This window comes from Misgurnus anguillicaudatus, unplaced genomic scaffold (genome assembly GCF_027580225.2).
Source record: "Misgurnus anguillicaudatus unplaced genomic scaffold, ASM2758022v2 HiC_scaffold_44, whole genome shotgun sequence".
Lineage (NCBI taxonomy): Eukaryota > Metazoa > Chordata > Actinopteri > Cypriniformes > Cobitidae > Misgurnus > Misgurnus anguillicaudatus.
Window position 1 is genome coordinate 42,501 of NW_027395294.1, and position 10,000 is coordinate 52,500.

Sequence of the window (10,000 nt, forward strand, 5' to 3'; positions counted from 1 at the left end):
TGAAAGGTCTCCTCCGGTGGAGTAAGGGATCCAAAGGGCTAAGGTCTCGGACGTAAGGCGCCCGAGCTACGGCCGTTTAAAGGTGCCGCGGTGGTGGTCCGTATCTCGGCCGGGGAAAGGGTTAGAGAGACGCGGGTTGGCTCGTCTGAAAGGTCTCCTCCGGTGGAGTGAGGGATCCAAAGGGCTAAGGTCTCGGACGTATGGCGCCCGAGCTACGGCCGTTTAAAGGTCCGGCGGTGGTGGTCCGTATCTCGGCCGGTGTTAGGGTTAGAGAGACGCGGGTTGGCTCGTCTGAAAGGTCTCCTCCGGTGGAGTAAGGGATCCAAAGGGCTAAGGTCTCGGACGTAAGGCGCCCGAGCTACGGCCGTTTAAAGGTGCCGCGGTGGTGGTCCGTATCTCGGCCGGGGTTAGGGTTAGAGAGACGCGGGTTGGCTCGTCTGAAAGGTCCCCTCGGATAGAGTAACCGACCCAAGGGGCTAAGGTCTCGGACTTAAGGCGCCCGAGCTACGGCCTTTTAAAGGTGCGGCGGTGGTACTCCGTATCTCGGCCGCGGAAGGGGCTAGAGACTCGCGGGTGGGCTCGTTCGAAAGGTCTCCTCCGGTGGAGTAAACGATCCAAAGGGCTAAGGTCTCGGACTTAAGGCGCCCGAGCTACGGCCTTTTAAAGGTGCGGCGGTGGTACTCCGTATCTCGGCCGCGGAAGGGGCTAGAGACTCGCGGGTGGGCTCGTTCGAAAGGTCTCCTCCGGTGGAGTAAACGATCCAAAGTGCTAAGGTCTCGGACTTAAGGCGCCCGAGCTACGGCCTTTTAAAGGTGCGGCGGTGGTACTCCGTATCTCGGCCGCGGAAGGGGCTAGAGACTCGCGGGTGGGCTCGTTCGAAAGGTCTCCCCCCGCGGAGCCACCGACCCAAAGGGCTAAGGTCTCGGACCTAAGGCGCCCGAGCTACGGCCGTGGGAAAATCCGGAGACGGACCGGCCTATCCCCCCCGCGGAAGGGGCTAGAGACCCGCGGGTGGGCTCGTTCGAAAGGTCTCCTCCGGTAGAGCCACCGACCCGAAGGGCTAAGGTCTCGGCCCCGAGGCGCCCGAGATACGGCCGTAGGAAGTTTTCCGAACTTCGACCGGAAGTATCTCCGGCCCCCGGGGTCGCACGGACTCGCGGCCGGCGTCGTCGGAAAGCCCCGGGCGAGACCTTTCGAACGAGACCGGCCGCGCCTCCGGCCGACGAACGCAGCGGACGCTAGGGGCGCCCGAGCTCCGGACGAGCGTTTTTTTTTTTTCGAACCGCCGTATCTCGGCCGCGGAAAGGGTCAGCGGGTCGAGGGCGGGCTCGTTCGAAAGGTCCCCTCGGGTAGAGCGAACGACCCGAAGGGCTAAGGTCTCGGACCCGAGGCGCCGGAGCTACGGCCGCGGGAATGTCCGCGGGCGGCCCCCCGTATCTCCGCCGCGGAAGGGGCCAGAGACTCGCGGGTGGGCTCGTTCGACAGGCCCCCTCCGGCGGACCGACCGACCCGAAGGTCGAAGGCCCCGGGCCCGAGGCGCCGGCGCGGCGCGGTAACGAAATTCGGATTTTCGACCGGAAGTATCTCCGGCCCCCGGGGTCGCACGGACTCGCGGCCGGCGTCGCCGGAAAGCCCCGGACGAGACCTTTCCAACGAGCCCGGCCGCGAGTCCGTGCGACCCCGGGGGCCGGAGATACGGCGCCCGGCAGTTCATTGGCCGATATCTCGGAAACGGTGCGTCGTACGGCCTCGCCGGCTAACGCAGGCCCCCGGGGGCACCCGGGCGACCGGTCGACCTCCGGGCACCCCGACCCCGCCGACCCAGGCCGAGGGGAGGCCTCCGAGGCGGGCAGGCCGCGGCCGCCGACCCCCCTGGGTGAAATCCGGGCGGCCCGCGCACCTCCGGGCCCCCCGACCCTCTCGTCCGGGCCGAGGGGAGGCCTCCGAGGCGGGCATGCCGCGGTCGCAGACCCCCCCTGGGTGAAATCCGGGCGGCCCGCGCACCTCCAGGCCCCCCGACCCTCTCGTCCGGGCCGACCGAGGCGCACCCTCCCGGCCGCGGACCCGGCGGGGTCCCCCACGGCAAGGGACGGTAGGGCGAACAGGTGCCATCGGGTATATAGGGGAGAGCGTCCTCGGCGAGCCAGCCCTTCGATCTCGCGCGAGCCTACCCGACCTAGGCTCACCCTCCCCGGGCACGGGGTCGGGCTCCCTCCCCCTGGAGGTCCGGACCTCCAGGGCGCCCGACCCTGCCTCCCCTGCCCGAGGGGAGGCCTCCGAGGCGGGCGGGACAGGGCCGCCCTCCCTCCTGGAAGTCGGGGACCTCCAGGGCCCTCGACCCAGCCTCCCCTGCCCGAAGGGGTGACTCAGGAGCGGACACCGGGCCGGGACAGGGCCGCCCTCCCTCCTGGAAGTCGGGGACCTCCAGGGCCCCCGACCCTGCCTCCCCTGCCCGAGGGGAGGCCTCCGAGGCGGGCGGGACAGGGCCGCCCTCCCTCCTGGAAGTCGGGGACCTCCAGGGCCCTCGACCCAGCCTCCCCTGCCCGAAGGGGTGACTCAGGAGCGGACACCGGGTCGGGACAGGGCCGCCCTCCCTCCTGGAAGTCGGGGACCTCCAGGGCCCTCGACCCAGCCTCCCCTGCCCGAAGGGGTGACTCAGGAGCGGACACCGGGCCGGGACAGGGCCGCCCTCCCTCCTGGAAGTCGGGGACCTCCAGGGCCCCCGACCCTGCCTCCCCTGCCCGAAGGGGTGACTCAGGAGCGGACACCGGGTCGGGACAGGGCCGCCCTCCCTCCTGGAAGTCGGGGACCTCCAGGGCCCTCGACCCAGCCTACCTAGCCCGAATGGGTGACTCAGGAGCGGACACCGGGTGGGGACAGGGCCGCCCTCCCTCCTGGAAGTCGGGGACCTCCAGGGCACACGACCCAGCCTCCCCTGCACCGACAAAGGTGCATCGTCCCCGGGCACGGACGGGGACGGGCCGGCCTCCCCGGCCTCAGTGGAAAAAGTCGAGTCGGGTGGCTCGCGCACTTCCAGGGTCCTCGACCCTCTCAGTCGCGCCGACAAAGGTGCATCGTCCCCGGGCACGGACACGGACGGGCCGGCCTCAGTGAAAAAGTCGAGTCGGGTGGCTCGCGCACTTCCAGGGTCCTCGACCCTCTCGGTCGCACCGACAAAGGTGCATCGTGTCTGGGCGGGACAGGGCCGCCGACCGCTATGGAAGTCGAGTCGGGTGGCTCGCGCACTTCCAGGGTCCAAGACCCTCTCAGTCGCACCGACAAAGGTGCTTCGTCTCTGGGCGGGACAGGGCCGCCGACCGCTATGGAAGTCGAGTCGGGTGGCTCGTGCACTTCCAGGGTCCTCGACCCTCTCAGTCGCACCGACAAAGGTGCATCGTCCCCGGGCACGGACGGGGACGGGCCGGCCTCAGTGAAAAAGTCGAGTCGGGTGGCTCGCGCACTTCCAGTGTCCTCGACCCTCTCAGTCGCACCGACAAAGGTGCATCGTCCCCGGGCACGGACGGGGACGGGCCGGCCTCAGTGAAAAAGTCGAGTCGGGTGGCTCGCGCACTTCCAGTGTCCTCGACCCTCTCAGTCGCACCGACAAAGGTGCATCGTCCCCGGGCACGGACGGGGACGGGCCGGCCTCAGTGAAAAAGTCGAGTCGGGTGGCTCGCGCACTTCCAGGGTCCTCGACCCTCTCAGTCGCACCGACAAAGGTGCATCGTCCCCGGGCACGGACGGAGACGGGCCGGCCTCAGTGAAAAAGTCGAGTCGGGTGGCTCGCGCACTTCCAGGGTCCTCGACCCTCTCAGTCGCACCGACAAAGGTGCATCGTCCCCGGGCACGGACGGGGACGGGCCGGCCTCAGTGAAAAAGTCGAGTCGGGTGGCTCGCGCACTTCCAGGGTCCTCGACCCTCTCAGTCGCACCGACAAAGGTGCTTCGTGTCTGGGCGGGACAGGGCCGCCGACCGCTATGGAAGTCGAGTCGGGTGGCTCGCGCACTTCCAGGGTCCTCGACCCTCTCAGTCGCACCGACAAAGGTGCTTCGTGTCTGGGCGGGACAGGGCCGCCGACCGCTATGGAAGTCGAGTCGGGTGGCTCGCGCACTTCCAGGGTCCTCGACCCTCTCAGTCGCACCGACAAAGGTGCTTCGTGTCTGGGCGGGACAGGGCCGCCGACCGCTATGGAAGTCGAGTCGGGTGGCTCGCGCACTTCCAGTGTCCTCGACCCTCTCAGTCGCACCGACAAAGGTGCATCGTCCCCGGGCACGGACGGGGACGGGCCGGCCTCAGTGAAAAAGTCGAGTCGGGTGGCTCGCGCACTTCCAGTGTCCTCGACCCTCTCAGTCGCACCGACAAAGGTGCATCGTCCCCGGGCACGGACGGGGACGGGCCGGCCTCAGTGAAAAAGTCGAGTCGGGTGGCTCGCGCACTTCCAGGGTCCTCGACCCTCTCGGACGCACCGACAAAGGTGCTTCGTGTCTGGGCGGGACAGGGCCGCCGACCGCTATGGAAGTCGAGTCGGGTGGCTCGCGCACTTCCAGGGTCCAAGACCCTCTCAGTCGCACCGACAAAGGTGCTTCGTCTCTGGGCGGGACAGGGCCGCCGACCGCTATGGAAGTCGAGTCGGGTGGCTCGTGCACTTCCAGGGTCCTCGACCCTCTCAGTCGCACCGACAAAGGTGCATCGTCCCCGGGCACGGACGGGGACGGGCCGGCCTCAGTGAAAAAGTCGAGTCGGGTGGCTCGCGCACTTCCAGGGTCCAAGACCCTCTCGGTCGCACCGACAAAGGTGCTTCGTGTCTGGGCGGGACAGGGCCGCCGACCGCTATGGAAGTCGAGTCGGGTGGCTCGCGCACTTCCAGGGTCCTCGACCCTCTCAGTCGCACCGACAAAGGTGCATCGTCCCCGGGCACGGACGGGGACGGGCCGGCCTCAGTGAAAAAGTCGAGTCGGGTGGCTCGCGCACTTCCAGGGTCCTCGACCCTCTCGGTCGCACCGACAAAGGTGCATCGTCCCCGGGCACGGACGGGGACGGGCCGGCCTCAGTGAAAATGTCGAGTCGGGTGGCTCGCGCACTTCCAGGGTCCTCGACCCTCTCGGTCGCACCGACAAAGGTGCATCGTCCCCGGGCACGGACGGGGACGGGCCGGCCTCAGTGAAAAAGTCGAGTCGGGTGGCTCGCGCACTTCCAGGGTCCTCGACCCTCTCGGTCGCACCGACAAAGGTGCATCGTCCCCGGGCACGGACGGGGACGGGCCGGCCTCAGTGAAAAAGTCGAGTCGGGTGGCTCGCGCACTTCCAGGGTCCAAGACCCTCTCGGTCGCACCGACAAAGGTGCTTCGTGTCTGGGCGGGACAGGGCCGCCGACCGCTATGGAAGTCGAGTCGGGTGGCTCGCGCACTTCCAGGGTCCTCGACCCTCTCAGTCGCACCGACAAAGGTGCATCGTCCCCGGGCACGGACGGGGACGGGCCGGCCTCCCCGGCCTCAGTGAAAAAGTCGAGTCGGGTGGCTCGCGCACTTCCAGGGTCCAAGACCCTCTCGGTCGCACCGACGAAGGTGCTTCGTCTCTGGGCGGGACAGGGCCGCCGACCGCAATGGAAGTCGAGTCGGGTGGCTCGCGCACTTCCAGGGTCCTCGACCCTCTCAGTCGCACCGACAAAGGTGCATCGTCCCCGGGCACGGACGGGGACGGGCCGGCCTCCCCGGCCTCAGTGAAAAAGTCGAGTCGGGTGGCTCGTGCACTTCCAGGGTCCTCGACCCTCTCAGTCGCACCGACAAAGGTGCATCGTCCACGGGCACGGACGGGGACGGGCCGGCCTCAGTGAAAAAGTCGAGTCGGGTGGCTCGCGCACTTCCAGGGTCCTCGACCCTCTCAGTCGCACCGACGAAGGTGCATCGTCCCCGGGCACGGACGGGGACGGGCCGGCCTCCCCGGCCTCAGCGAAAGTCGAGTCGGGTGACTCGCGCACTTCCAGGGTCGGAAGCGTCCTAACCCTAACCTCCAGGGCCCTCGACCCAGCCTGCTTAGCCCGAAGGGGTGACTCAGGAGCGGACACCGGGTCGGGACAGGGCCGCCCTCCCTCCTGGAAGTCGGGGACCTCCAGGGCCCTCGACCCAGCCTACCTAGCCCGAATGGGTGACTCAGGAGCGGACACCGGGTGGGGACAGGGCCGCCCTCCCTCCTGGAAGTCGGGGACATCCAGGGCCCCCGACCCTGCCTCCCCTGCCCGAGGGGAGGCCTCCGAGGCGGGCGGGACAGGGCCGCCCTCCCTCCTGGAAGTCGGGGACCTCCAGGGCCCTCGACCAGGCCTACCTAGCCCGAATGGGTGACTCGGGAGCGGACACCGGGTGGGGACAGGGCCGCCCTCCCTCCTGGAAGTCGGGGGACCTCCAGGGCCCTCGACCAAGCCTACCTAGCCCGAATGGGTGACTCGGGAGCGGACACCGGGTGGGGACAGGGCCGCCCTCCCTCCTGGAAGTCGGGGACCTCCAGGGTACCCGACCAAGCCTACCTAGCCCGAATGGGTGACTCGGGAGCGGACGCCGGGTCGGGACAGGGCCGCCCTCCCTCCTGGAAGTCGGGGACCTCCAGGGCCCTCGACCCAGCCTGCCTAGCCCGAAGGGGTGACTCGGAAGCGGGCGCTCGGGACGGTGCGCGGCCGCCCGTGCGTCCTGGAAGTCCTACACTTCCAGGGTCTTCGACCCACCGCCGAGCCCGAGAAGACGCTCGTAAGCGGACGCGAGGGCGGTACGTGGCACACCCCTAGGCCGAAACGAGGTCTCGTGAGCGGACGCGAGGTGTGCGTCGGAAAACATGGAGCTAAAGTCGGGTGACTCGCGCACTTCCAGGGTGTCGGACCTCGTCGCGCGTACCGACGAGGGCGCCTCATCCTGGGCATGAGGTGTGCGGCGAAAAATATGGAGCTAAAGTCGGGTGACTCGCGCACTTCCAGGGTGTCGGACCTCGTCGCGCGTACCGACGCGGGCGCCTCCTCCCGGGCCCGCCACGGGCAGGGCCCCGTCTCAAAAGGGCCGGTAGTGTGAACAGGTGCCATCGGGTTTATAGGGACGAGCTCCTCGCCACTACTTCCATAGCCGTCCCAGGGCAGACAGAGACAAGAGATTCCCGTTAGGTCTGGCCCAGCCTCGGTGTGCGACGAACGAAAGAACCGTTAAAAGAACTGGAACGGTTGGAACGGTCGAAGGGCGTCTGAGGCGAGGCAGCGCCCGGGGCGAACGCGTCGGTCGCGGAGCGGCCAAAAGCTCGCAAAGAGCTCTCTCTTGTACCCGAAAGATGGGAAACCCATATCCGCGTGCCGCCTAGGCGGAAAGATCCGTCCTGGATCCAGGCTACGGCCTAAAAAGAAAAGCTTTCTTGGGTGATGGGAACTCGGCTACGGCCGCAAAAAGATCCGCCCTGGATCAATGCTACGGCTTAAAAACCACCAAAAGATCCGCCCTGGATCAAGGCTACGGCCTAAAAACGGCAATAAGATCCAAAAGTCCCTGGATCTGTAGGCTACGGACGTGAAAAGATCCGCCCTGGATCAAAGCTACGGCTTAAAAACCTGTTAAAAGATCCGCCCTGGATCAACGCTACGGCTCACGAGCCGCTAAAAGATCCTAAAGTCTCTGGATCTAGGCTACGGCCTTATAAAACGTGAGAAAAGATCCGCCCTGGATCGAGGCCACGGCCTCAGAGGTTCGGCCCCGCACGCATACTCTCAAACGCGGGCGCGAACCGACAAAAGCGTAACAAAACGAGTCGGAACCGTCGAAGGATCTCGGCGTCGGCCGTAAAACGGAAACCCCCGGTCGCGGAGGGCCCCCGGCCGTCGGTCGGGCGGGCGCGAGGATAGGTCACCCGAGCGGTCTCGGAGACCCGGAAGCCGGTCGGGCGAGCGGCCGGCCCCGGTGCCTCCTGCCCTCTCGGGCGCACCGACCCCGCGCGCTTCGTCTCGGGCGACGTCGGAAGGCCTCACGGGCGGTCCCGGGAGTCCCGGAAGTCGGTCGGGCGAGCGGCCGGCCCCGGGGCGTCCCTGATTCTCGTGGGGCGCGGACGAAGGAGCGAGCGAGCGTGGAAGTCGAGTGGAGCGGCTTCCAGGGTCCGAGACCCTCTCCGTGTGACAGACGAAGGTGCATCGTCTGGGGCGGGACAGGGCCGCCGACCTCTATGGAAGTCGAGTGGGGCGGCTTCCAGGGTCCAAGACCCTCTCAGTGTGACAGACGAAGGTGCATCGTCTGGGGCGGGACAGGGCCGCCTTCCTCTATGGAAGTCGAGTGTGGCGGCTCGTTTACTTCCAGGGTCCAAGACCCTCTCAGTCGCACCGACAAAGGTGCTTCGTCCCCGGACGGGGACGGGCCGGCCTCCCCGGCCCTTATGGAAGTCGAGTTGGGTTGCTCGTGCACTTCCAGGGTCCAAGACCCTCTCGGTCGCACCGACAAAGGTGCTTCGTGTCTGGGCGGGACAGGGCCGCCGATCGCTATGGAAGTCGAGTTGGGTGGCTCGCGCACTTCCAGGGTCCAAGACCCTCTCGGTCGCACCGACAAAGGTGCTTCGTGTCTGGGCGGGACAGGGCCGCCGACCGCTATGGAAGTCGAGTTGGGTGGCTCGTGCACTTCCAGGGTCCTCGACCCTCTCAGTCGCACCGACAAAGGTGCATCGTCCCCGGGCACGGACGGGGACGGGCCGGCCTCCCCGGCCTCAGTGAAAAAGTCGAGTCGGGTGACTCGCGCACTTCCAGGGTCGACGACCCTCTCAGTCGCACCGACAAAGGTGCATCGTCCCCGGGCACGGACGGGGACGGGCCGGCCTCCCCGGCCTCAGTGAAAAAGTCGAGTCGGGTGACTCGCGCACTTCCAGGGTCGACGACCCTCTCGGTCGCACCGACAAAGGTGCATCGTCCCCGGGCACGGACGGGGACGGGCCGGCCTCCCCGGCCTCAGCTAAAGTCGAGTCGGGTGACTCGCGCACTTCCAGGGTCGACGACCCTACATGTCAGGCCGACGAAGGCGCTTCGTCTTGGGCGGGACAGGGCCGCCGACGATTATGGATCCCAAGTCGGGTGGCTCGCGCACTTCCAGGGTCACGGACCCTCTCACTCTTACCGACGAAGGTGCGTCGTCCCGGCCGAGTCCCGGGCCGGGCCCCGTCCAGCAGGGGACGGTAGGGTGAACAGGTGCCATCGGGTATATAGGGAAGAGCACCTCGCGACTCTCCAAGGTTGCGGTAGGCCGGATCTCGGGACCTCTCGAGCCCGGCGAGAGGCCTCGTACGTCAGACACAAATGCCTCGAAAAGTCCCGGGCACGCACACGGAGGTAGTGACGAACGAATAAAACGAATGGCACGTCATCCAAGGAAGGCAAGCACCGGCGTCGGCCGTTAAACGAACCACACCGGCGTCGGCCGTTAAACGAACCACACCGGGCGGGACAGGGCCGCCCACGTCTCAGCCGATATGACCGCCGCCTGGAGTGATGCCCAGCCAACGGAGTATGGTCATGGCCCTGAGTCTCTGGAAAACGCACAGCGCCTGGGGCAGGCCCCCGCCCGGTCGACTCGTCGACCGTCATGGGCGGTCGGTTCCTCCCCGACTCGCGCGCTCTCGCCTCCAGGGGGGCTCTCCGGAGCCCGCCCGAACCCTTCCTCGGGAGACCCAGACGGTCCGTCAGACGCGAAGGTCCGCCACCGGCGGCCGGCGAGGGCCTCGGCGACCGAGGGCGGAGACGCCCCCGGCCCGCCGCTGCCACCCGGCCCCGCGAAACGCACCTTTCCTCGGTTACGGCCTCCGGGCCACCCCTCAGCCCGAGGGGAGAGCCGCGCACGAGAGTGGCCCCGGGCCCCCGCGGGGGACTCCGGGACCCGCGCCGCGTGAACCTGGGTCGAACCGAAGAGGCTCTCCTAAGGCTACTACCTGGTTGATCCTGCCAGTAACATATGCTTGTCTCAAAGATTAAGCCATGCAGGTCTAAGTGCACACGGCCGGTACAG

At 67.7% G+C, this 10,000-nt stretch overlaps 1 non-coding gene across 1 annotated transcript in view; it reads left to right on the forward strand.

The window, feature by feature from the left end:
• The first annotated feature begins 9,920 nt into the window (after positions 1–9,920).
• Positions 9,921–10,000, forward strand: part of LOC129435056 (18S ribosomal RNA) — a 1,855-nt gene continuing 1,775 nt past the window's right edge. Inside the window, exon 1 of the ribosomal RNA XR_008641083.1 lies at positions 9,921–10,000. This exon is cut by the window's right edge and continues 1,775 nt beyond it. This is a non-coding gene — a ribosomal RNA (18S ribosomal RNA).